The sequence below is a fragment of the Ascaphus truei genome, chromosome 4 (assembly GCF_040206685.1).
Source record: "Ascaphus truei isolate aAscTru1 chromosome 4, aAscTru1.hap1, whole genome shotgun sequence".
Taxonomy (NCBI): Eukaryota; Metazoa; Chordata; class Amphibia; order Anura; family Ascaphidae; genus Ascaphus; species Ascaphus truei.
The window spans coordinates 364,761,081-364,786,141 of record NC_134486.1 but is presented as its reverse complement, the minus strand read 5'-3'; the positions used below and the strand labels follow the sequence as shown (position 1 = coordinate 364,786,141).

At 41.8% G+C, this 25,061-nt stretch overlaps 1 long non-coding RNA gene across 1 annotated transcript in view; it reads right to left on the bottom strand.

Annotated features, from left to right (window-relative positions):
• Positions 1-986: 986 nt before the first annotated feature.
• The window catches only part of LOC142493781 (uncharacterized), a 188,840-nt gene continuing 164,765 nt past the window's right edge, over positions 987-25,061 (bottom strand). The window contains exon 3 of the long non-coding RNA XR_012801208.1: positions 987-1,103. This is a non-coding gene — a long non-coding RNA (uncharacterized LOC142493781). The remainder of the gene's footprint in view (positions 1,104-25,061) is intronic.

The window sequence follows — 25,061 nt, the reverse complement described above, 5'->3', positions numbered from 1 at the left end:
ACACCCTCTCTCTGTCTCACACCCTCTCTCTGTCTCACACCCTCTCTCTGTCTCACACCCTCTCTCTGTCTCACACCCTCTCTCTGTCTCACACTCTCTCTCTGTCTCACACTCTCTCTCTGTCTCACACTCTCTCTCTGTCTCACACTCTCTCTCTGTCTCACACTCTCTCTCTGTCTCACACTCTGGATCTGGATATTTTATTTACCCTGTATGTCTTAACTGCCCTATACCTACACCAAAATAACCTATATTGCTTTCTTCCAGATCTGACTCTCAAGCTTTACACGGAAGACATCGGAATCCCCCCTAACCCAGAAGACAGGTAGGGAACACCTCCCCTCCAAAATATAACATTGCGGGAATGAGGGTACCTGGAAATTGAGGGACTGTGGATCAGGTAAGATCACACATACACACATACACACACGTAACAAGGACTAATTGTAGTATAATGTAATACAATAAACTTATGTCAAAAACGAATGTTGTTCTTACTAGGAATTTATTCAATTTATTTTATTTTTATAAAGCGGGGGGGGCGGGACAAGGTGGCGAGTAGATTTTTGGGTGATTTGTCGACCACTGTATATACATACACACACACACACACACACACACACATTGTAAGTTATGGCAGGTGAAAAAAGCGACAAGAAATCTCCACCGTATTCTTTTCATTTATTCTTTGACCAAACAGAAGATAAGCTGCATTGTGTTTCTGGAACACATTGCCTGTGCCCCACTGTGTAAACTTGCAGTACGAACGAACGAAAGCTTGCAGGGGAAATGGTTACGTTGTTTATAAGGTTACAGTTACTCCAATGCTAATTATACTTTGTAAAACAGTGTCTGCATGCACTGTGCAATTGGGATTCTGAAAATGTTGTTCACCCAAACAAAAATCAGCTCTTTACATGGGAATAACATACATATTAAAACGAGATGTAAATATTCCATAAAATTAAACACCACACTACCTTTGTTTGGGAAAAGTGCCTGCAACAATCTAAAAGTCTCTTCTCCTTGAACAATTGTTTCCTCCACTACTTATTAATTTTGACGTGATTGTTTATTTTCCTGTTGCATGGTCTTTGCTTGATCTTCAAATGGAAAAAAAACAAAAACAAGGTAACCACACCCATGGGTTACTAATCAAATGAATTTCCATGATAAAGAAAGTTCATATATAATAGTTGACTAAGGAGCAGCCTGTAAATAATCTGTGCACAGAATGTTATGAAACATTGGCTCACATCAGTAAGTACTGTACAGCTGCTGATCCTCACAGCCCATTTCTAAAGCCTTCTAAATACTTCCAAAACCCATTAAAGAGGCTCCATCTGTAGCAAAGACCTCTTCGTGCACACACAGTATGATAGAGTATGTGATAATCATCATCGTTTTCAGTGGAGAAACAGTTTATACGTGAACATACTGTAAGGAGTTGCTCTAATCAACCTGCAAAACTGAAATGTTCACTGTAAATATCAAATGCGCTCTCTTTTCTGTGTTCTTCCGATCAGATTCCCCAAATATCTATGTAAATGTTGAGGTTACAGACCAAATACCTGTTCTACTGCCAATCTTCAGAAATATTAAACACATTTATCATAATGAAAAATGTAAATGTACAATGCTGAATGTATTATGTTTACTCAGATAATGCATATATAATATACATGATTACTTGAGCATGTATAATGCTTGCACACATATTTACTCTCTCCTGTGAGGTAATAATTTATTTAAATTTTTTTAACAAAAGCCAAAATGTTAAATCACCTAGAGCATAACTGAATAGCTTTGTAGACTAACGCACAAATATTCTCTCTGACCTTCATTAAATACAACACACAGAACCCCAGCAAGCTCATTTTAGGAACCCCGGAGCCCCCACAAAATATATATGTATATAATTGTCAAATAGGAGTGCTACTGAGCGTGGCATATGTATACAACAGACGACAGAGAAGCCCAATGCTACATCCAATATGACAAAAATACACAGTAAAATACTTATATATTCTCTTGAAAAGGGGTCATTTAGTTTAACCCTTTGGCCAAAGCTTCGGAAGCCTGTGAGCCATGACAAGGCAGACCCAGTTCACAGATCCTAACACTACCAGATAAAATACTAATATAACTCTATTAGGATTAAAATTCCCATGTACCTCTATTAGGAGGTAGAAAGACCAACATTGAATCTATATCCAGTAGAATGAAAAAGACCTGCTGACTTGGGAAGTGGGGAGGGGCGGGCTTAAACCCTGAGAAGGAGGAGCCACTAACCTCCAACAGCTGAGACCAGCTGAAAATAAGTTAACAAACACACAGAACCCCAGCAAGCTCATTTTAGGAAACCCTGAGCCCCCATTAAATACTTAAGAATATGTCTTCACTCCCACCTATATAAAATATGCCTAGTTGGACACATTGTACAGAAAAAAAAAAGTTTAGCCTACAGTAAAGGTCTTGAAGACACATAACCTAACAGAGACTAAATTTAAACTTCGACTGTTGTGAAGTTGTAATTGGCAAAGGAAATCTGATCCACTGAAGTAAAAACTTGTTCAATGCTGTTTTGTTCTTTTATATAACTACAATATCCATCACTGTGATGTGTTGTGTGCTAAATAATTATAATTATCCATAGAGTTCCTACATTGAGCTTTAAAGACGGTTTAAAGACACACTTTAAGTACACTCGCGAGTAAGGACATATCGCCCAGTAGGCAAACGGCAGCTCACGCATGCGCCTGTCAGCACGTCCTGAACATCAATACCGGCTCCCTACCTGTACCGAAGCTGTGCGCAAGCGGGGAGACTATAGAGCCTGTTACAAATGCGTTATTTACATCAGTAATGAACGTATATGACGTTTGCAGTACAGTACATGCATCAATAAGTGGAAAAAAGGTAGTGCTTCATTTTGAGTACATTTTTGCTTTACATACATGTTTCGGTTCTATTGCGTACGTTAATGCGGGGTATGCCTGTACTCAACAACTTTGGTAATATGGCATTTTAATAAAAGTTATTTTTTAATTCCCACAAAACAATATCTATAATTAAGATCATATGCTGCAGAGTCCCTTTTCTACTGCCAAAGTTAACAAAAATAATGAAGACATTCTTCAGTCTCTGACCATGTCGCAAACTTGAAATGGTCTGCCAGGCTCCCATAGGCTGAGCTTATACTGTGTGCATTAGCGCTTACACCAAGCACAAAGTGCAGGATCCCTTGAGGCTGCTCCTAGTGTGTGCGCGTGCACACACACACACGACGGAGCGACCGCATTTTGAAAAGACCCCCTATCGCCTCAAACACTATGAGCACAGATCGCTTGTGCTACAGCAGCATGTGCTCGCACTCTCGCTAGCAAGCGTAGTGTATGAGCTCGGCCTTAGAGTCTTCAGCTGTCTCAGAAAATTCATCAAGTATTGTATGTATGTATGTATGTATGTATGTATGTATGTAATTAGTGATTCTGTCCTGTTACACTTTGTATTCCAGATAAAACAGAAACCGATATATAAAAGTATATTTTAGAAATAAGCAGCTTCTTTCAACTGGGATGCATCACCTCCACCATTCAAATAAAAACATGTGGAACAGACTTTTGAAGTGAAACTTCCTAGCCGACAGTGGCACCCAAACCATCTCATAGTGTAAAAAAGCCTGGGTGGGGGTGAAATTTGAAATGAAATGTAAGATACTGCGCATGTGCAGCATCAGGCTGTACGCATGCGCTGAATTCTGTGATCCGGAAGGGACGTTAATGAAGCGGGCCTAGCCTGAATGGGCGGCACAGCAGGTGACTTGGGGGGCTCGGCCTCCCCGAACCGGATTGCCCGCAAGTGCGGCCGGGGGAGGGGCTTCTAAGATAAAGCCGGCAGCCAGGAGGGAGGTCCGGCCTCTTGCTCCTAGCTGGACAAGGATTCCCACCCACCCATCCCTAGTTTAACGCAGGATCTGAAGTTTGCTTGGCAGGTTAACATTTCTTTATGTTGCAGGAAGCGAAAAATAAATCGGCTTACATAAGGAAGACGGAAAGATCCGGACGGATTGGTTATTGCGGGGCCAATTTGCTTTGTCACGGCGGCAGTTGCGGGGGGGGGGGGGGGGTAGGTGCTTGTCCTGCCAGAGGGGGCTCGGGGCTGGTAAAGCAGGTTGAAGCGAGGGGTCAGGTCACCGGGACATACTTTCGGGTGCCCCCTCTTGCATTGCCCAGCACTTTCTGGCGCGGACGGGCAGCACGCTACCTCAGTTATGATTATGTTTATTATTAATAAACAAAGCCGCGGCCATTTTACCTCCAGACTGTGTCGTCTCGTTATTGGTACATTACACATAAATAATGCTAGGTGAGGGGGGGAAGCTCGCGCCTCCCTGGTCATGCCGGTCGTTCACAGCGCATGCGCAATATTGTAGCCGTCTTAGTGCGCATGCGTCGACACCCCGTCACCATGCACAGCCGTCGCCATGCACATGCTCAGACACAGCCAAAACCGCGCACATGCGCAGACAAAACCATCAACTCACACATTCACATAAGCCAACCCCTGTAATCTGCTTCATCATACTGGCAACACACAAAAACACCCATACTGGCAACACACGTGTGTGTGTTGCCAGTATGGGTGTTTTTGTGTGTTGCCAGTATACACTCTCTCTAAGTGGCGGCCAGCGACTCTGGCACATGCACAGACACGGGCAGTACTGCATGTGCAGAGCCAATCAGTTAAATCGCGCATGTCGCATGCGCACAACAAGGCAGTGGCACATGTAGAGAGCCAAACAGCACCGCCGGCACATGCACAAAGGCATCCAGTGTAGGTTTCGGATGCGCACAGGCCTCCGGTGCATGCACCTCTAGCTATGGTATACACATACATACACACACATACACAATAAATATAAAAGTGCAAATAGCAGAACATTTTAAAATCTATAATTTACAATAAAGAAGGCAGAAGTGCAAAAGACGCAAGGTGTGTAAACACATGACATATATAGATGAAAATAATATAACTTTTTTTTTTTTTTTTAAAGGGCAGTGTGTCAAGCATACGCGTTCGAAGTCAAACTTCTTTGCGGTTTATCACAGAAATTGTACTTTGATTTTTATGATTTTGATAGAATTAAACACTTTTGCGAGTGACAAAACACAAAGAAATTTACATATATAAAAAAAATGGTGTGTGTGCCAAGCACGTACGTTATATGTATTGGGGTTTTATATGTATTTGTTTTTTAAAATATATATGTATTGTGGGGGTAATATGTATTGGTTTTTTTTAATATGTATTGGGGAGGTGATTACATTGAGTATAAGTTCAGAGACATGTCCTAACACCCCATAGGAAGTGACGCAATCACGAAATGCGTAGAGTCAGAGGTTACAGCTGATCGTGAGAGACGCGTGCGCAGCCTTATGGCACTGTGAGAACAGCTAAACAGCTTTAAATGGAATTTTCCCCCGGCATCTGCTCCTGCATCAGAGCTCACTACACGGAGCATACAGACGGCATCGAATCGCTGACACAGACATCCCCTTGCAGCGGAGGAGCCACTAGCAGTCATCTGCTACCTGTTTGATGTGCCATAATAACTCCTACTAGGATTCTGGTATTTGCAAAACTGGAAGAGCAGCGCAACGCATCTCATGTGTTTTTAGACAGATATTGTCTTTTTTTTATATATTTTAATAAATTAGCTTAACTGGTCCAAGAGAGAAAACCAGCGTACTGCAAAAGTGGGTCCCAAGCAAATGAATAGTAAAAATCTTCTTTATTTAATTTATCTACAAGTGGAGGTTAACACCCTCCTACGCATTTCGGGTAAACATACACTTTATCAAGGAGTCATTTCAGCATTCTTATTGATTGTTTAGGGTGTGTATGTTTGTTAGTTTTGTCCTGTTATCAGTCATCCATGTTGTGTTGTTTGGTCTAGATTAGTATTTAGCAGTATACACTATGATTTCTTTATTTGTTTAATCCGACATGTCCTGAGACACTTCTTCGTGGATTATACAAGCGGATTCGGATGTTCCAGATTTGACTACATACTGTAGCACGGTTTGGCAACCTGTCATCTGCATTTCTTGGACTTTTTTGAAGCGCCGCTTTGTATTTGTTATGTGTATTGGGAAGGTGGTTTTTATTTTGTATTATTTGGGGATGGGAAGTTTTTTGTATTGGCGGTTTATATGTATGGGGAAGGGGGGGGGGGAGAGGTTATATGTATTGTTTTTTTCATATGTTTTGGGGGGGTTATATGTATTTGGGTGGATTTTATATATATTTGGGACTTTCACATGTATTTGAGGGGGTTTTATATATATTTGGGTGAGTTTTATATGTATTTGTTATTTTTATACTGTATGTATTTGGAGTTTTTTTTAAATATGTATTTGGGTGGGCGTTATATGTATTTGGGTGGGTTTATAGGTATTGTTTTTTGTAAAATATTTTTCGGATGGTTTATATGTATTGGGGGGGTATATATATCTATGGTGGGGGTTTAAATGTATTTGTTTTTTTTTTAAATATATGTATTTGGGGGTTTGTATATATTTGGGGGGTGGGGATTTTTTTTGTATGTATTTGGGGGTGGGAAGTTTTTTGTATTGGGGATGGGTTTTTTGGTATATATTTTGTGGTTGGGAGGGATTGTGTGAGGGGTGAGTGAATTAGTGTCAGGAGGGGAATTGACAGAGTGGGGTAATTGACGGGGGAGAGTGAGAGGAGAGAGGGGGTGAGTGAGGAAAAGGGGGAATAAAAGTGAGACGCAGGGAAGAGAAATACATGTGAGGTGGGGGGCAGGGATTGAGTGAGTGGGGTAATTGATGAAGGGGGGTGAGAGTGAGAGGTCAGGTGGAGGGGAGAGAAATACATTGGAATAGGGAAGGAAATAGAGGGGGCTCGCGAGGTATGAAAATGGGGGGCTTGCAACACTGCCGACGAGGGGGCCCAGACATAACTCTAGTCGTGGGCCCCAAGAAATGAGTCTGCGGCCCTGCTACCATCATGCTAACATCCACCCCTCATCCTTAGATATTACCTCCATTTAAAAATATGTTAACACATTTTATGTATTTTTAACATTTTATAAATTAAACGTTTTTTGGGGAAGGAGGAGAGGAAGGGGGAAGGGAATAGTTGAGTCCCAAGGGTTGAGGGGGAACAAGGGGGGCTTAAGAGTCCAAGTGGGGAGAGGAAAGAGTTAAGAGTCCCAGGGAGGAGGAAGGAGAGGAAGGGGTGAAGAGTTCAAGGGGGAAAGTGAGGAAGGGGTTAAGAGTCCCAAGGGGAGGAGGAAGTGGTTAAGAGACCCAGAGGGTTAAGAATTCCAGAGGGGGTGAAGGGGAGAAGAATCCCAGGAAAGGGGGAGGAGGAGAAATTTGAGGCCCAGGGGGGAGGGAGAAGAAGGGGGTGGGGGGTAAGAGTCCCAGGGATGGAAGGTGGGGAAAAGGGAAGTTATGGAGTCCCAGGAGAAAAGGGGGTGATGAGTCCCAAGGGGGAGGAAGGGGTTAAGAGTCCCAGGGGAGCAGGTGAGGAAGGGGTTAAGAGTCCCAGGGCAGCAGGTGAGGAAGGTGTTAATGGTCCCGGCGGGGAGGGGGGGAAAGGGAGTAAGGTGTTAAATGTTTGATCAATTATAAACTGATGTTTACCCATTAGAAGTTTTCACAACCTACAACAAATCATAAAACAAATCTGTATTGCTAGTTTCATATTTGTGTGACTTCCCGTTTTATAAAGCTTGAATATCATGTTACTATTTTTCTTTATTATCTTCACCTGAGCTTTACATAATTTCTTATGCATTCTTCGATTTACGATTTAATATCCTTTAATTTTTTCTGTTCTATCACAACCTTTAACATCCTCGACGACCCAATCATTTGTCAATCTCTTTAAAGAAAAATAAATTCTTATAACAAACAAGCATAATGAATAATTCTCTATTGATCTCTTCCACACTACGTTCTGCGGATTGGCCTATTGAATGTTCGTGCTTGTCCCAGTGCTGTGGGTCGGTGCTTCTAGTGATAGGACAACTGTCCCAAGCTGAGTCCAACTTCAACCTGACCACAGGGAGCTGCGGAGTTCCCTGACCAAATCAGCACTGAGACGACATCACCCCAAGGTAAGATTGCTATGGGGGGGGGGGGTGTTCAAGTGAGTGGAAGAGGGAAGGGGAGAGAGGGAGGAAGATGGGAAGAGAGAGGGGGAGGAAGATAGGAAGAGAGAGGGGGAGTATAAGGAGGTACCATCAAATGGTTAATACAGTATAATACTAAAATGCATGTAAACGCAAAAATACTCTTTGGAAAAAGTGTTTTTTTGTTGTTATGATTGGACCATTTCTTTTTTGTTTTTAAATGGTTGATGTTACGTAATATGCAAAAGGTTGAAATCTGCTGCCTTAATGTACAGTATCTCTTAAGAATAATGGCATATAGGCCCATATTTACCATCACACTTTTCTTGCCTGCCATGTATCCAGCCCTCAGGGTCCATTAGATCAACTATAGGCTTATCCTCAAGTAACTATCCCCTGATCTTCCTTCCATCAGCAGCTATTGCACATTCAACGCCTTTAAACAATTTGTCAATTGTTGTCTGTAGTCTTTTACCATTCATGACACTCCCACTATGTCACTTCCACTCCTCTTCTTGACCAATTATACTTTTGTGTTTGTAGGCAACATAGCCCTGTGACCCGTCCTCTTCTCTGTCTATGGCCCCGATTCACTAAAGGGTGCCAAGCTCTTGAACACCTTAATTCATATTCACTTAAATGAGAGTTAAGTTTGGTATTCTTTTACTAATTTGGGTCTATATTTTCTGCTTGGGTGACGTTACAAATTTATTTGGCTTTAGATATCATCATTAATGTACGGCACTCAAATCTCTCTCTCCATTAGACATTTTCCCAACAGTTAAGTAGTTTCTTTATAGTTCTCTACTCCATAATTATTTAAAGCTATAAGAGATCCAAAGCTCTATTCCTTCAAAACTACCTTTAATTCGTGATAATCATTCATCCCGTCTCACATGGGTTAACATTTGTCTTCTCCCTACAATATTCACATATTCATACTTCTGCAAAGGAGTTATTGTTTATTCTTCCACATTATAACCAAAATGCATCTTTATCCTTGTTCACTGTTTACATTTTTTTCCCCAGGTATTTATCTCCTTAATCTCTATGCTATGAAATATTTTATTGCCTTCAAGATTCATGTTCTTTACACTCTGCTATTCTCTCCCATTTGTAATCTCCGGTCATGTCATACCACTGTATACACACATGCCGCATAAACATTGCATATTCATCCCTACAGCTTTGTCACTTATGAAAGTATTCCTTTGTGGAAGACAAATAGTCCTACAATACCTCATGCACATCCTTATTATGCTTATTATTTTCACTCCTCTATGCATAATGCAACACATTTACTGTTATGAGTCTCTCTGCACTTGCAGTTGTGCACTTACAATTTATAGCTGCAGTTGGATTATATGTATCTGTAGTGCAGTGGTAATGGGGAAGCACTTGGGAGTGTGGCTGTAACACTGCGGGGACTTCCCATTGCATTCTTATGAGGCCAGGGCCCTTGCAAGACCTGTACTTCATGAGGGCTGGCACACTAGGGGCGCTTATGATGTACGGGGAACATCATGCAATTTGGTAGTTTTCTAGGGAGTGAATTACATCAAAATGGAAGAGCCCCAGCAACCCCTACGTCTGTTCCCTGGGGTCGAGTAGCGATCATGTGATCCTTACCCAAGCAATGACGTGACTACGGTGCCGGAAGTCTCTTCCGGCATCAAAAAGGTTAATACACTATTTAGACATGCAATATTGCCTATCAAAACATTTCCATCCATCTCTGTAGTACTAGCCCCTATAGTAAATAACATTTACTAATCTGACATGGTTAACATCTGTTTAATTGCATTAACATTTGGTTCATTCAGTTTTGAACTGGAAGTAACAGCATTCCGAGCCATATTTACCAAGAACTGCTACACCATAAGATACTTATCATGCTGGAAGACACCCAACACAACTGTACATTTAGTTGAATGGTTAAATATGGCCCATAGTCTCTACCACATTTTGTGGGCATGAATATGTAAAAGGAAAAGGTACATGTGGTCACAAGCTCTACAAACATTACTGTACACCACATTCTCTCTGAAACAGACAGCTAGCGACTTCAGGATACAAGATGCAACATACAAGATGCTGTAAATCTGTGCTAATGTGGTCATCTTTAATAAGCTCTGTAAACATCACATTTTCTTCAAGACCGATAGATACTGATCAGGATTAAAAAAAAAAACTCGGTAAAGAATAAATAAAAAATGTTTGCAACTCTACAAGTACTAATGTTTTAAATTGAAGATTTTGCTCATAATTATTTTTTTATAAATTCACCTCTATGTTTACAAGCACTGGTAGATATCTGCAAGGCAATAACGGAAGTCAACTAAATGAGGGGACTAAATAGGTTATCAGACTACTCAGTAAAGTCAACGTGCAAATTCTTTTAAACCAATATTATTACTGTGTTAGGGTTGGTCGATTGGTCGATATCAAAATTTTCACCACAATAACGATATTTGGACATTTATCACGATAACCATATATTTGTTAAAATAAAAGTCTGAAAATGTTCTAGTGAATCTAAATAAGTGTCATCAAAATAAATACATTTTCTTTAGATTTACTAGAACAAAGGTCCCATCATTCCCAAACCCTTTGCATGTCTGCACTTCACCTTTCTTCACCTACACTGGTTCCATCACCCTAACATCCCCCGTTCCTATCACTCTCACTCAGAGATACTCTCTCCATTTGAAAACACATTAATATATTTTTAACATTATATAAATTAAAACAGATTTTTCGACACTTTAGAATAGTTGAAAAATCTGTTTTAGTTCCTTTGTAAAATGTTCATAAAGGGTGAGAGTGATGCTATGAGGGGGATGGAAGCAGTGAAGGTGAGAAATGGTGAAATGCAGGCTTAGCAGGGGTGTTATGGGACCTAGGGGGAGGGAGGAGGGCGATTAAGGGCCCTTGGGGTAGGAAAGGAAGGGGTTAAGTGGGGAAGGGGATAAGTGTCCCAAGCGGAGGGTAAAAGGGATGGAGGGCTTAACAAAAGGAAAGCAAGGATAGGAGTTCCTACCTTTACCTGCTGCAGCTCGATGCCCTCACATGCTCTCTCTCCCCATGCTGACAAAGTTCCTCCCCTCCTTCTGAGACAGGATTCAGGAGGGGAACTCAGGGAGAGAGAGACAGAGAAAGACAGAACAGAGGCAGCTTCAAAGCTGCACCTCTGACCGCCGGCTGTAACGCTCGGCCTGCCCACAAGCCAGACGAGACCCCGGGACTGAGGTGGAAAGGAGTAATACCACGCGTCTAGCAGTAAACGAGGCCACGGCCGGAGTGTGGAAGTAGCGTAGGTAGTCCAGGTAACAAAAAATAGAAAGGTTACCGTACTTGACACTACAGCGTAGAAAGGTAAAGTCCGTAAGCCAATGGTCGTGGGATGGAGAGAGCAGCGTAGTAGAGTGTCCGTAAGCCTGGGTCGTGGAGTTGAGAGAGCAGCGTAGTAGAATGTCCGTAAGCCGTGTCCAGGGGATATAGAAGTCTGCATGGTAGTAATGTCCAAAGCCAAATCCAAGAGGTTCCAGAGAGCAGCGTAAACGAAGTCCAAAGCCAAAGATCCAGGGAGGTCAGCAGAATATCCAGGGACAGGAATAGGAACTGAAAGACAAAAGGGGCCAGGCAACAGCAGACAGCACCAAGATACAGAAGCTATGCAGAGCAAGGAGGAAATGGTGAGGGGAGACTAAATAGGGGGCTGGGACCTATCAGAAGATCGGTACGCTACGCCACATGACGCACAATACACATACACAGGGCAAGCACCTTTGAGCTTTCACAGCTAAGTAACCCACTCCCTAATTAAGGCCAGTTCGGTATCACTGCTTTTTGCTAAATACTATTAGGCACTAGCATACCTTACTATATACCCTGGCCATCTATCATCTCCTCATTCCCTCTCGCCAAAGTACATTATATGTAGTTAATATAATCACTTTATGTTAAGAACTTATTTTATTCTATTCATTAATTAAATGTTAAGTTTTAATGCCTAGGAGTGCACTTCTAAATGAGCTTCTAGTTGCTAGGTGGTGGCAACAAATATGCCTTCACTTTCCAGCTGTTGTTAATTCTAGTCTATTTCAGCTCATTAGTTGCACCCACCGTCAACCTTGACGGGTCAGGCACCATCATACTACTATCACATTATTTGATTTAGTGAGCATTATATTCCCTCTTTTGTTTTCATTCAGTTTAGTACTTCAATGCTAATTAATTTAGTTACTATCAGCAGCACAGTATATGGTGTTTTAGGAGACAGTACCGAAAACGGAAGTTAATTTTATGATAATTTTTTTTTTGTGTTGACCACATACTCGTCACGCATTACTTGTTCCCAAACTCCTTGCCATGCTCCTTTGCTTCTAACCTCGCACACATTGCATGTAGCCAGAGGGGGAAGTAAAGTTAAGAACATTAGAGAGGTTGGACTTTATTTTATTTATTTTTTTACGCAGGGAAGAAAAGGAGGAAAGTCTGTTGGCGAATAAATAGAGAGTAGAAGAGAGATATTTGTTGGGAGTGGAAATAATAGGGAGATCTACATGGGGAGGATAGAATAGAGACCTGTGGGGGGATATGAGAGGACATTGGTGACATGACAAGGGAAAGAATAAGGGCTCGTCCAGGCCAAGAGTGTGCGCGCTCGCGCTCAGTGCGATCAAACACATGGAGACAATGTGTTTGACCAGTGTGCACATGACGCTCAGCTGCTTGGCGCAACAAATCAATTTGATTTGGCTGCTCGCTGGCGCGTCACGTGAGCGGTTCGCCCAATGAGGGCGAACCAGCTCCGTGACATGACAGACAAGCCCCTGACACACACCCCGTGCACGCAACTAGCTGGCCAGGAATCGCTTGGCGACTGACACCATGGTGCTCGAGCGCCAGCAAGTGCCCTCCCACCCTGGACGAGGCCTAAGATGGAAGATGGGGAGAAGAGTGTCGAAGGTGAAGAAAAGGAAATGGTCTTGAGAAGGTGCAAGAAATACAGAATAAGCTGCAGAAATTAGAGATCTTGGCTACAGATAAGAGGAACAGAGACTGTAATAAATACAAGGAAACGTTCTGTACCACATCAATACATTTCTATACAAACATCATCATTCATCTACCCTAGAGGAAACAGAGAGGAAAGAGCACGAATAAAGTAAGACCGATAATATATATGTGGGTATTTTTATTCACAAGAACAAAATCAGAAAACGTAGGGGGGGTGCGAGATTCGCTGCGGGGGGCGTGGGGTTTACAGAGGCCCCGCCCGTTTCCCGAAGGCATTTAAATTAATGCCGGGGAGCTGCAAGGCCTCTGTAAACTTCTCCTTATCTTGATTCAGGCGGCTCCTGGTGACGCGTTGCCATGGCAACGTTGTGACGGGGAAGGGGTTAACCAGGCTCATGAGTAAAGGTCAAGCCCGCTTGGTTACCCCTGACCCATGTGTGGGGGTCCTAGAGTGTCAGCTCTTGGGCCCCGATGTCGAAAATGCATTGCTGAGACAGTGCCACTTTTGCGACATTAAAGATTTGTGTGTCTTTTGCCTTTACTGGGGTGCTGGGATCGGGAGATTTGTAGGCTGTAAGTTTCAGGGTGGGTTTGTCGGAGAAAGTCTTTACAGAATGTGGCTATGTATCGGGGTTCCAGAGTTATGGGATACCCCAAAAGTTGTATCCGGAATTGAGTGAGATTCTCGGATACAGCCAAGCACATTACTCCGCCAAACTCTGACTCTGAAAACGTTCTTACGACTCACCGCCAGGATCCCTGCAGCATCATCCAGACAAGGTAAATGGGTATGAGGGAGTTAAACTATATCTGCAGCTATACACGGAGTCCCTAGTCTAGCAGGGGTTCCCCAGTATAGCAGAGGTACCCAGATACATGCCAAGGTACCATGAACCTGGTCTAGGGGTTCAGGGGGATGCTCCAGCTAGGTGATAAAGCTGAGCATGTTTGCAGTGTGTAAAAGTTTTAAGAGTTATTTTTGTAATGTGTGCCAAGAATGAGGCTAGTGAGGGTAGGTGAATTGTACTCTCACTCCATCCCTGACACCAGAATAGGAACGTACATCTTTTAGTACATACAGTAGAAGACAGGACACAATATATTTAATTAAATGGTTATATTTTAATAGGGATATGTGTGAAAAAGAAAGTACACCCTCTTTGAATTCTATTATTTTACATATCAGGACATACTGTAATAACAAATCATCTGTTCCTTAGCAGGTCTAAAATTTAGGTAAATACAACCTCAGGTGAACAACTCATGACATATTAAACCGTGTCATGATTTATTTAACAAAAATAAAGCCAAAATGGAGAAGCCATGTGTGAAAAACTAAGTATACCTTATGATTCAATAGCTTGTAGAACACCTTTAGCAGCAATAACTTGAATTAATCGTTTTCTGTATGACTATCAGTCTTTCACATTGTTGTGGAGTAATTTTGGATCACTCTTCTTTACAACGTTGCTTCAGTTCATTAATGTTTGCAGGCATTTGTTTATGCACAGCTCTCTTTGCCAGCATGATCCTCCACTAATAGCGTGCAACAACCCCACGTGACCTAATTTATTCCTTTAAAATATTTTGGGGGGAGGAGGGGTTCAATGAAATGGGTTTCCCTGGAAAATACATATTGAGGCTAAGGCGTGTACATTCATGTATTTGTTCAGCACTGAGGATGGGAGTTCGATTACTTAACAGGTTTTTTTTTTTTTTTCTTCATATTTCCACAGTTCTTGGAAATATTATACATTTCTAATTCTCCAAAACAGAAAACTACTGGAAAAGTTTCAAAGAAAAATGTGGGCAGGAAAAAAATGATCACAAAAAAAAAGAGCAATATGAAAAACATAACGATGTTATATGTGTTACCACCGCATAATTTGACATGCCTATATCTATACGCTAATTCAGAAAGTTTGTTTGTTTGTCCGGCTACACAAATCCACACGCTTCATTCTAGAGCCACCAAACCTGGTATGCTATCTAATAGGATCAAAAGGAAGAGCATAGGTGGGGTTTTGGTATGTTTGGCCGATAGCTTTGTAGATCATATCGATCTATATAAGGCGTAGGCATGTTCCCAGTACAAAGGTTCAGCTGTTCAAGATGTCTGCAACTCATTATGATTTCACCAGTATGATGTCATGTGCCATATATAGCCTACCAGGTACAATACTCAGTAGGTAACTTGTTTAGAGATATTGTGGATGGTAGATAGGAGGCGGCGGAGGAGACAGGCATCCAAGGACAGTGAGGAAGGAGGCGGTGGTTGTTATAGGGAGGGTGGAGGCGAGGGAGGCCAAGGGCAGGGTCCAGACAGGTTTGGGGGGGGGGGTATGTAGGGGTCACACAGTTGATGGGGGAGATGTAGGGGTTACACAGGTGAATGGGAGATACCGGGGGCACATGGGTGATGGGGGGGATATCGGGGCGATGGAGGTGTAAGGGGCGATGGAGAGGTGTAGTTGGCAATGGGGAGGAGTGCTGTAGAGCCACATGGGCGATGAATGTTAAATTAATAACCTTTAAGATCTGTAATATAGGCGTGTGTTATGCCGGGTACAGTTATTTATGTGTTTGTGAAGAGTGAGCGTCTCATTCCCACTGATGAAGCGGGAATATGTCAGGGCTGCAGTGGGTGGGGAGTCAGTCTCAAAGAGGGACTGAATTTCATTTGAATGAATGTGGCGATGGTGTCTCTGATGTGTACGATTACAATATGAAAACCAAGTATACAAGGTTTTGAATAAAATACTGGATACATTTTCTGTGGTTTATTTCCAATGATGTTTAGTTTGTGTAGCACTCTTATTATGGACTATTTAAATAGTGCAAACAGATAGAAAACAGCTTCCCCCCACCCCCCCCCCCCTCCCTGTTCTTAAGGATCAAGCAAACAAACAATTTTAAACATTATTGTATCCAAACAAAGCCTTTTGCAAAGTTATAATGAGATTGTTTTTCTCTCCAATTTTCCTTGTTCCATTGTGCAGGAAGCAAAGAACATAACAAGTTTATTAGTTTTGTTCTTCACAGAAGCCCTTTTCAGCCAAACCATTTTTAATCACCACAATAAATTACAGTCTTGTAAGAGGGAGAGCACTTCTAAAGTAAACTGGTACCCGTCCAGGAAAACCCCAGCCCTCGCTAATTAGAACAATGAATAGATTATAAAAACAAAATCACAAACTTGAGAGAAAATGCACTCAAGTGAGAAATTGAAAAATGGAAGATGTTTGATTAAAATACAGTCTTTATGTACAAGTAATATCAATATATTCTTGTAATTAATAATAACAGGTCATGCCTAGGAGCATACTAAATGGAAGATGACCTGTATGTGTGGGTTAGTGGAGAGTTGTTACTCTCAGTCGGATTTCCAATGGTTTGTAATTGTATCCTGGTGCTCAGTCCGATTAGTTACCTTTTACTGCAGACCCTGGCAGAGATATAGTTCAAATCATACACATCCTACCTTTGAATATGACACTAAATAATGTATCTACTATTCCTTCTGACTCTATACTGGATACATTAAACACAGGTACATTAAAGTCAACTAGACAGTTTTATTAATGAAGATATAGCCGTCAGTTTTTTTCCGGAGTCCTCAATAGCCTGTTAGGACCATATATTGAGAGACTAGGCTATATTGCCTTAGGTGAATATGAAAAAGTGATACTGCGCTCAACGATTCGTGGTATGATGTGTAAAAATACCAATACCCTTAAATGAAAGTAATTTAAATGTGATCAGTTTAAACATCAATATAGTGATTAACTTAACCAAAATAAAGTGCTGTGATAAAAACAAATCAATGTTGTTAATTAAACCTGTTCCATCCAGGTTAAGTGTAGATGAGGTATCTGCTGCTGTTCTCGTTGAATGGCTCCACAAACCAAAACTAGAACAAAAAACAAAAAGAGAGAACAGCGCAAGACCTCATAATGTAGTATATAAATAATTTGTATTAATTTCATTCAGCAGGTAAGTATTGCACGTACAGTACATCAATCAAATAAATATTAGGCATGACATGTTAAGGACATGTTACCACAATAGCTACCAGCATGGAATCACTCGGTACTCGGCTGGACTGGAAGATAAAGGAACTCTTGTCTCCCCTTGGATGTTCTTGGGTTCCTCTCCCCTCAGACAGTGCTCGTCTCACCAAATGGGGAACCGCAAAGCCGCCAACACGAGACGAGACCTGCTCAACGCTGATACTGTGTCTCTTGCTTCCCAGTGCGCACTACTGACGTCACTCGGGGCGTCCCGTCTCCAAATGGGGAACCGCAGTGCTGCTGATGCGTGGTGTGACTTACTCCACGCTGTTGCTCTGTACCCGGCTTCCCAGTGCGCACTGATGACGTCACTCGGAGCGTCCCGTCTCTTACGGGTTGGATCGCTGTAATGTCCACAGGCTGCCTCAAATTATATGATAACACAGAGTCCTCACTGAATAAAGTACAAGCTGGAACGCGCCCTCTTCCTACGCGTTTCGTAAATCAATTACTTCGTCAGCCCATTCCTTGATCGTACCGTAGCTCTTACTATGTCTGCGGCCATAGAGAAACGAGATCTCAAAAGGCGCTGCCTACTCACCGACAGAGAGGGAGAGCGCCACAAATTGGTCGTTTCAGAAGCGGAGCGCTCTCCGCTCTGACTGCAGTATCGCGTGACGCTGTGCGGCATTCAAGTACCCACACTGCTCTAGCCGCCCCACTGGCTAATTAGACTCTCCTAGGCTGAGCCTATAGTGCTGCCGACAGCGACGTCGCGTCAAAACAAATGCATTGCCGCCATCGCGTGCGCTTATAGTAAGCGCAACAAGACGTCGTGACAGAGCGATGGCTTGGTCGCGATAGCTGGAAGTCATCTCAATTTGATTTTTCCAGCGACCGCAGCCTGACGTCGCCGGCTCAGTAAGCGTAGCCTTAGGCCGATGACGTCACCTGTCGCCAGCGACGTCACGAAAGGGGGCGGGCCACGGTCTCTGATTGGTTTAGAGACAGTCACATGTGGCGACTGTCTCTTAAAAATCAAATAGACCCGGCTTCAAAATTTTGGGACGCTCCGTCGCGCTTACTATAAGCGCTTGCAACGGAGTCAATGTATTTGATTCAGAGCAACATCGTTCAAAATCAGCTCTCTATAGAGACAGAGTGCATAACCCATGAAAAGTAAGTTGAGAAAGTATATGTGTAACGGACTTCCAAATAAGATACGTTTAATTAGCCAAGAGTATCCAACGTATCAGCTGCGCTCCCCTTGATAAGGTTTGTTGCATTGGAATGATTTTACCCAGAGGTAATACATTGAGCGTTACCTCTCGTTTTCAGGTATGTCCTGGACACAGAGTTATGATGACAAATACATGGTTACAAATACATACAGGCATACCCCACATTAATGTACACAATGGGACCGGAGCATGTATGTAAAGCGAAAATGTACTTAAAGTGAAGCAGTACCTTTTTCCCACTTATCGATGCATGTATTGTACTGCAATCGTCATATACGTGCATAACTGATGTAAATAACTCATGTGTAACAGGCTCTATAGTCTCCCCGCTTGCACACAGCTTCAGTGCAGGTAGGGAGCTGGTATTGCTGTTCAGGACGTGCTTACTGGTGCATGCGTGAGCTGCCGTTTGCATATTGAGCGAGATGTACTTACTCGCGAGTGTACTTAAAGTGAGTGTACTTAAACCGGGGTATGCCTGTAGTTACATAAGTGAACAGGGTTATACAGTACATTATATACAAGACATTGCAGGCACAGTTAAAGATAGTATATATTAGACTACCAACAGTGACATCAAACTCGCAAACTAAAGTACCGCAGTGTATGATCGCATGAAAGCGCTATTAAACATGGACAGAAGCCGGCTTTGTTCAGATTAAAAAACAAAAAGCAACAACATTTTACTTTAGACACACAACAAAAATAAGCAGTGATTAGTAGGGGTTTTTTTTTAATGAGAAAGCACTGCTTCTTATACTGATAGCACTGACAATTACCAATGTGTTTGTTCATGGACCATTTTAGTTTTTTTTTTAAATAATGCCTCGCAGTTCATTAAATCTGAAACAAAACCATAAAAACAGGTACGAATTGCTATAGGACACAAACATGCATAATGCAATTGATCTATTCATGTTTTATTCAGTAAAAAAAATAAAGCGTCTTCAGTCTCAGACAAAATAAAGAAATATTTCTGTAGATATCCAAAATGAGAATGACATATTTGAAGAAACATAGGTCCGATGAATTTATATTTTTAGAGGATATTAAATGAATGATACAATTTATTAAAGTTGTGTCTAGAAGTCAAGGCTATAGCTGTGGCAGTGAGCCACCCATGCGGCTCCACCCTGAAGTACAGAAAGGTGGGCACGCAAAAAGTGTCAATTTCTATAATAACGCATAAAAATCTCACATGGCAAGAACAAACCAGAACTGTAAACATCTGAAACAGAGGCAAATATGATTCTCACTGAACCTTAATTTACATAAGGAGAAGGAGTGGCTCAGTGAGTAAAGACACTGACTAGCACAGAGTTTGAAGCAGGGGAGCCTGGCTCAATTCCCGGTGTTGGCTTCTTGTGACCTTGGGCAAGTCACTTATCTCCCTGTGCCTCAGGCACAAAAACCATAGATTGTAAGCTCCACGGGACAAAATGTCTCTGTAATGCGCTACGTAAAACTAGCAGCGCTATACAAGAACATGCTATTATAACATTAACTTAGTGCATGCATTTCCTAAGACTTTTCGGCAAATCAGGCAGAAAAGTGAGCAATAGTGCGAATCAAAAACCTATAGACTTCAAGCAGAGGAAAAAGCAGCAATTATACCACAATTCACGTGGACCCTCCAAAGGAGTCAAATGTGTATATGTGTATTTTTACTTAAGCAAAGCCACCAGTGTCATAGCGATTTACAAAAGAGACATACGAATACAGGGAATTAAAATACAATAAGGGCATCAAGCATACAAGACACCGATAGGAAAGGGTACACCTGCTCCAGAGAACCTTCAATCTGACTACCAGTCATCCCATAGATTTTGCCTCCATATCTGCCAAGAATCGAAGTATCTGTTTTAATATACCATTTCACAACAAAGTGTAAAAAGACTAGGATTGTAGAAATGTTTAGATGTCCAACTCCCGAGCTATACAAGCAAAAAAATAATAATGAGATATTCTAATTGAAATGGATAGGTGTGAAACCTCCGTATTGACAAACAGGGTGAGCGAAGACATCACACCTGAAGCTAAAAATTGAGTCAAAATACGGATCGGCATAAAAGCTTAATCCCATACAGGAACAGAATTATTAAAATACCACGTTATTAATTAGGTGCAAGTAAATGTAGCGCAGTTTCCCCCACCCGATGGGAGATGTGGCGACTACGGGGTGTGTGGTGCTTTACTTGTGGCTCACAGGAGGCCTGAACCTCCACCGCTGGGAGCCTGGGGTGTAGCTGGATCGTATGGTGACAGCGCCTCCACCGTGAGGGATCCTATCAGTGTGGGATAACCCCGTCACAGGACACAATGTAAGAAATACACTGGCATGGTTTAACAAGTTTACTGAACACATGAGAATAATAATAATAACAGAACCACTCAGGCCTCACAGGGCCATACCCCCACACAGTGCCCCCAATCACCGTGTCCACACACCAGTGGGGTTTACCCCAAAATACTGGAGTGCCCTGGGCACCTAACCACACGGTGCCCACAGGAGCCAACCCACCCAATGTATGTGTGACAGCGCTGCCCACAAGAAGTGTTACTGTTGGTGCACTTGTAGATGGGGATACCTGCCACGTGCTCCGGCACCTGGTATCACTGACAGAAGAGAACAGTCTGTCCCACGCCATCGTCGTCAGCGAAGGCGTCCGCCTCCACGTGGCCTTAGAATCACGTGTTTGTTTTTTGTTATAATTCAACTCTTAATGTCACGTTTAATGAGTTTTAAAGCATGCTTTGATTTCTATAGCAGATTGAACCCACCTCCCAAGCAGTGCAAGATATTTGCAACACTTTCCTATTTGGGATAATTTGTTGCAAATGTTACCAGCAGTTTGAGCTGTAACAATAGACAAGGTTACCTTAGTAATATAAGGATACATTGTAGCTGCTGAGTTACACTGACTGACACAGCCAAAATGTTAGTCACACAATCAGGATTGTTACACATTTATAAAACAGGAGCACCAAACAATTGCTATTTGTTAGGTAAGAATGTGGAATTATACATTGTCACATGCTTTGCATATACAAATAATTGTAAAAAAAAAAAAGAAGGAAGAATTACAAGGTGTCAAGTAGTATCGCTGGCAGATTGTGTGCAACGCGTCAGCAATAATGACCGCTATGTACTGTATGTAGGACATCTTCCAAAAGAATCTTTTTGCCAGCTTCTTCACTACTTTTTTATACAGATAAAACTAAATGTATTTATTTCCACTTTCTCCTACTCCCCCAATCTCACGGCAACCTGACCCCAGGGCTCCATGTCTCTTAATCATCCTAGGAGAACCCCCCAAACTGCCCACTTTGTCATCTTTTACATGCAAAACAATACGGCCTCGTCCATAGTAAATGCGTGCAGGAGAGATTTCTGTCCTGTAGGCAGAGACGACGGGAGGGAGGAGGGTGGCAAACTCACGTGACCCGGCCGTTGCACGGCAAAGAAACCATTTTGTCTCGCCACGCATCGGTCGCCTAGCTGCTCACGTGCACACCAAGCACATGCGTATTGGCCTCCATTGGTTTGGATTTGGCGCATGCGTCGTCGGAACCAGTATGGACGCAGCCTAAGGGAGAGTCATTAACCTTCGACTGCATCCAATGGCTGCCATGTGTGTATGCTGAATCTATCACATCATTTACCTAATAACTTTTAGTTTGATTTTAATCATGCACATTTAATTCTTCATTTTTTCCAGTCAACCGAAATGTATTACATTAACTTTACAGCAAAGCGAATACGATTTATTCCACCTTCCCTGTTATGCAATAAAAGCATGTCACCCATATAGGATTCTGGGAAGTCAGAAGAGCTTAACTTCGATTCCAGGAATTCAGTGTCCAAGTCCAAGGCAACCATTTATCACATAAGCGGATGGTATCTCTGACCTTATTACCCTATAGATAACATGTAATTAACAACAAGTACAATATTAATTCACTCATAAGTATCTCACAAGAAAATCCACTCTGCACGTAAATTAAAGAGTGCTTTTACAAATGTAGTTGTACAGAACCCTGGGTTAAAGATGCAAGACCTCTTGACAACCCACTGAATTTTTTAAAAGGTTGTAGCAGCAATCAGTGTTGCTCAGTTTATTTAAAAAAAAAAAAAAAAAAATTAAAGCGACAAGCAATGCCGTTTAAACAAAAATAACAAAAACAAAATTTCAATAGTAGGGAAACTACATGAAGGTTTAATACGGGATAATATTCAGGAATACCTAATGGAATTTTTTTTTATTAGTAATAGTCAGCATGGATTTATGAAGGATAGATCTTGCCAAACTAACCTTATTTGTTTCTTTGAGGAGGTAAGTAGGAACTTAGACCAGGGTAATGCAGTTGATGTGGTCTACTTAGATTTTGCAAAGGCTTTTGATACGGTTTCACACAAGAGGTTGGTGTACAAAAGAAAGAAAATTGGACTCAGTAATAATATATGCACCTGGATTGAAAACTGGTTGAAGGATAGACAACAGAGGGTTGTCATAAATGGAACTTTTTCAGGTTGGGCTAAAGTCGTGAGTGGAGTACCTCAGGGATCGGTATTTGGACCCCTGCTTTTTAACTTGTTCATTAATGACCTTGAGGTTGGGATCAAGAGCAAAGTCTCCATCTTTGCTGATGATACAAATTGTGAAAGGTAATAGAATCAGAGCAGGATGTAATTTCTCTTCAGAAGGACTTGGAGAGACTGGAAACGTGGGCAGGTAAATGGCAAATGAGGTTTACTACAGATAAATGTAAAAATAGAAGAAAAGAAGCGCCAAATCCTAGTGCATTACTGTGCAAACTTGATAAATTTAATGCCCAAAAATCTCAATAAAATAAACTCACAAACATAGAACAATTAAAAGCATTTTATGAGATATACTCATGCTCCAAGGACCAGGAAAACGCTGCTTGACTGCTGTCTTGGCTCCGTCACACCTCTGGATCTGAATGCTGCCTTTGCTGTTCACCGATAGCAGGAACTGACGTTTTTGGAAGACTGAAGAAGTCAGTCCATCTGATGAAACGCGTAGGGAAGGTGTGCAGTGGACCTTCACAAACGCTTGCTCCAGAACTGCTTTGAATTCAATCGGTCCGGTATCCTCCGCCATCTTTGTGACGTCATCCGCTGGTCCGCGATACCCATCGTCCCCGGTGGGAACAAAAAAGCATCTGTCGGTGTATACCCGGGGAGAGATCACTGCGGAGTGGCAAAAACGTCAGTTCCTGCTATCGGTGAACAGCAAAGGCAGCATTCAGATCCAGAGGTGTGACGGAGCCAAGACAGCAGTCAAGCAGCGTTTTCCTGGTCCTTGGAGCATGAGTATATCTCATAAAATGCTTTTAATTGTTCTATGTTTGTGAGTTTATTTTATTGAGATTTTTGGGCATTAAATTTATCAAGTTTGCACAGTAATGCACTTGGATTTGGCGCTTCTTTTCTTCTATTTTTTCTATGCAGGTGGAGAGGGAGGTCGTTGTGCCCTTTTAAAGAAGCTGCCTGTTGTTCCTATCAGTGCCTTTTTACTCCCCAATTATTGGTACAATTATTTGGACTCCATAGGACTATCTGCATTGAGCAGACTAAGGAAGGTTCACAGCACCACGTATTTTTTATGCATTTTTTATTTTATTTTTCTTTGCTTGTTAGATATTTAGTATTGTGCTTTATTGGTATTGAATGATTATTATTATTTTTATTGGTACACTATTTTACCCATTGTAAAATTTAATTTACTATTTTTATATTTTTAAAATAACACTTTGTTTTCTGGCATCTAAGACAACAGCGCAGTCCTTTCTTGTACATATTACAGATAAATGTAAGGTTATGCATTTGGGATGCAAGAATAAAAAGGCGACTTACAAATTAAATGGAGATATATTGGGGGAATCCTTGATGGAGAAGGATTTAGGAGTGCTTGTAGACTGCAGGCTTAGCAATAGTGCCCAATGTCATGCAGTAGCTGCAAAGACAAACAAGATCTTATCTTGCATCAAACGGGTAATGGATGGAAAGGAAGTAAACACAATTAAGCCCCTTTACAAAGCCCTAGTAAGACCACACCTTGAATATGGAGTACAATTTTGGGTACCAATCCTAAGAAAAGACATTATGGAACTAGAGAGAGTGCAGAGAAGAGCCACCAAATTAATAAAGGGGATGGACAATTTAACATGAGGAGAGGCTAGCTAAATTAGATTTATTTACATTAGAAAAGAGGCGTCTAAGAGGGGATATGATAACTATATACAAATATATTCGGGGACAATACAAGGAGCTTTCAAAAGAACTATTCATCCCACGGGCAGTACTAAGGACTCGGGCCATCACTTAAGGTTGGAGGAAAGGAAATTTCACAAGCAACAAAGGAAAGGGTTCTTTACAGTAAGGGCAGTTAAAATGTGGAATTCATTACCCATGGAGACTGTGATGGCAGATACAATAGATTTGTTCAAAAAAAAGGTTGGACATTTTTTTAGATGGGAAAGGTATACAGGGATATACCAAATAAGTATACATGGGAAGGATGTTGATCCAGGGATTAATCCGATTGCCAATTCTTGGCATCAGGAAGGAATACTTTTTCCCCTTAATGGGGTTTT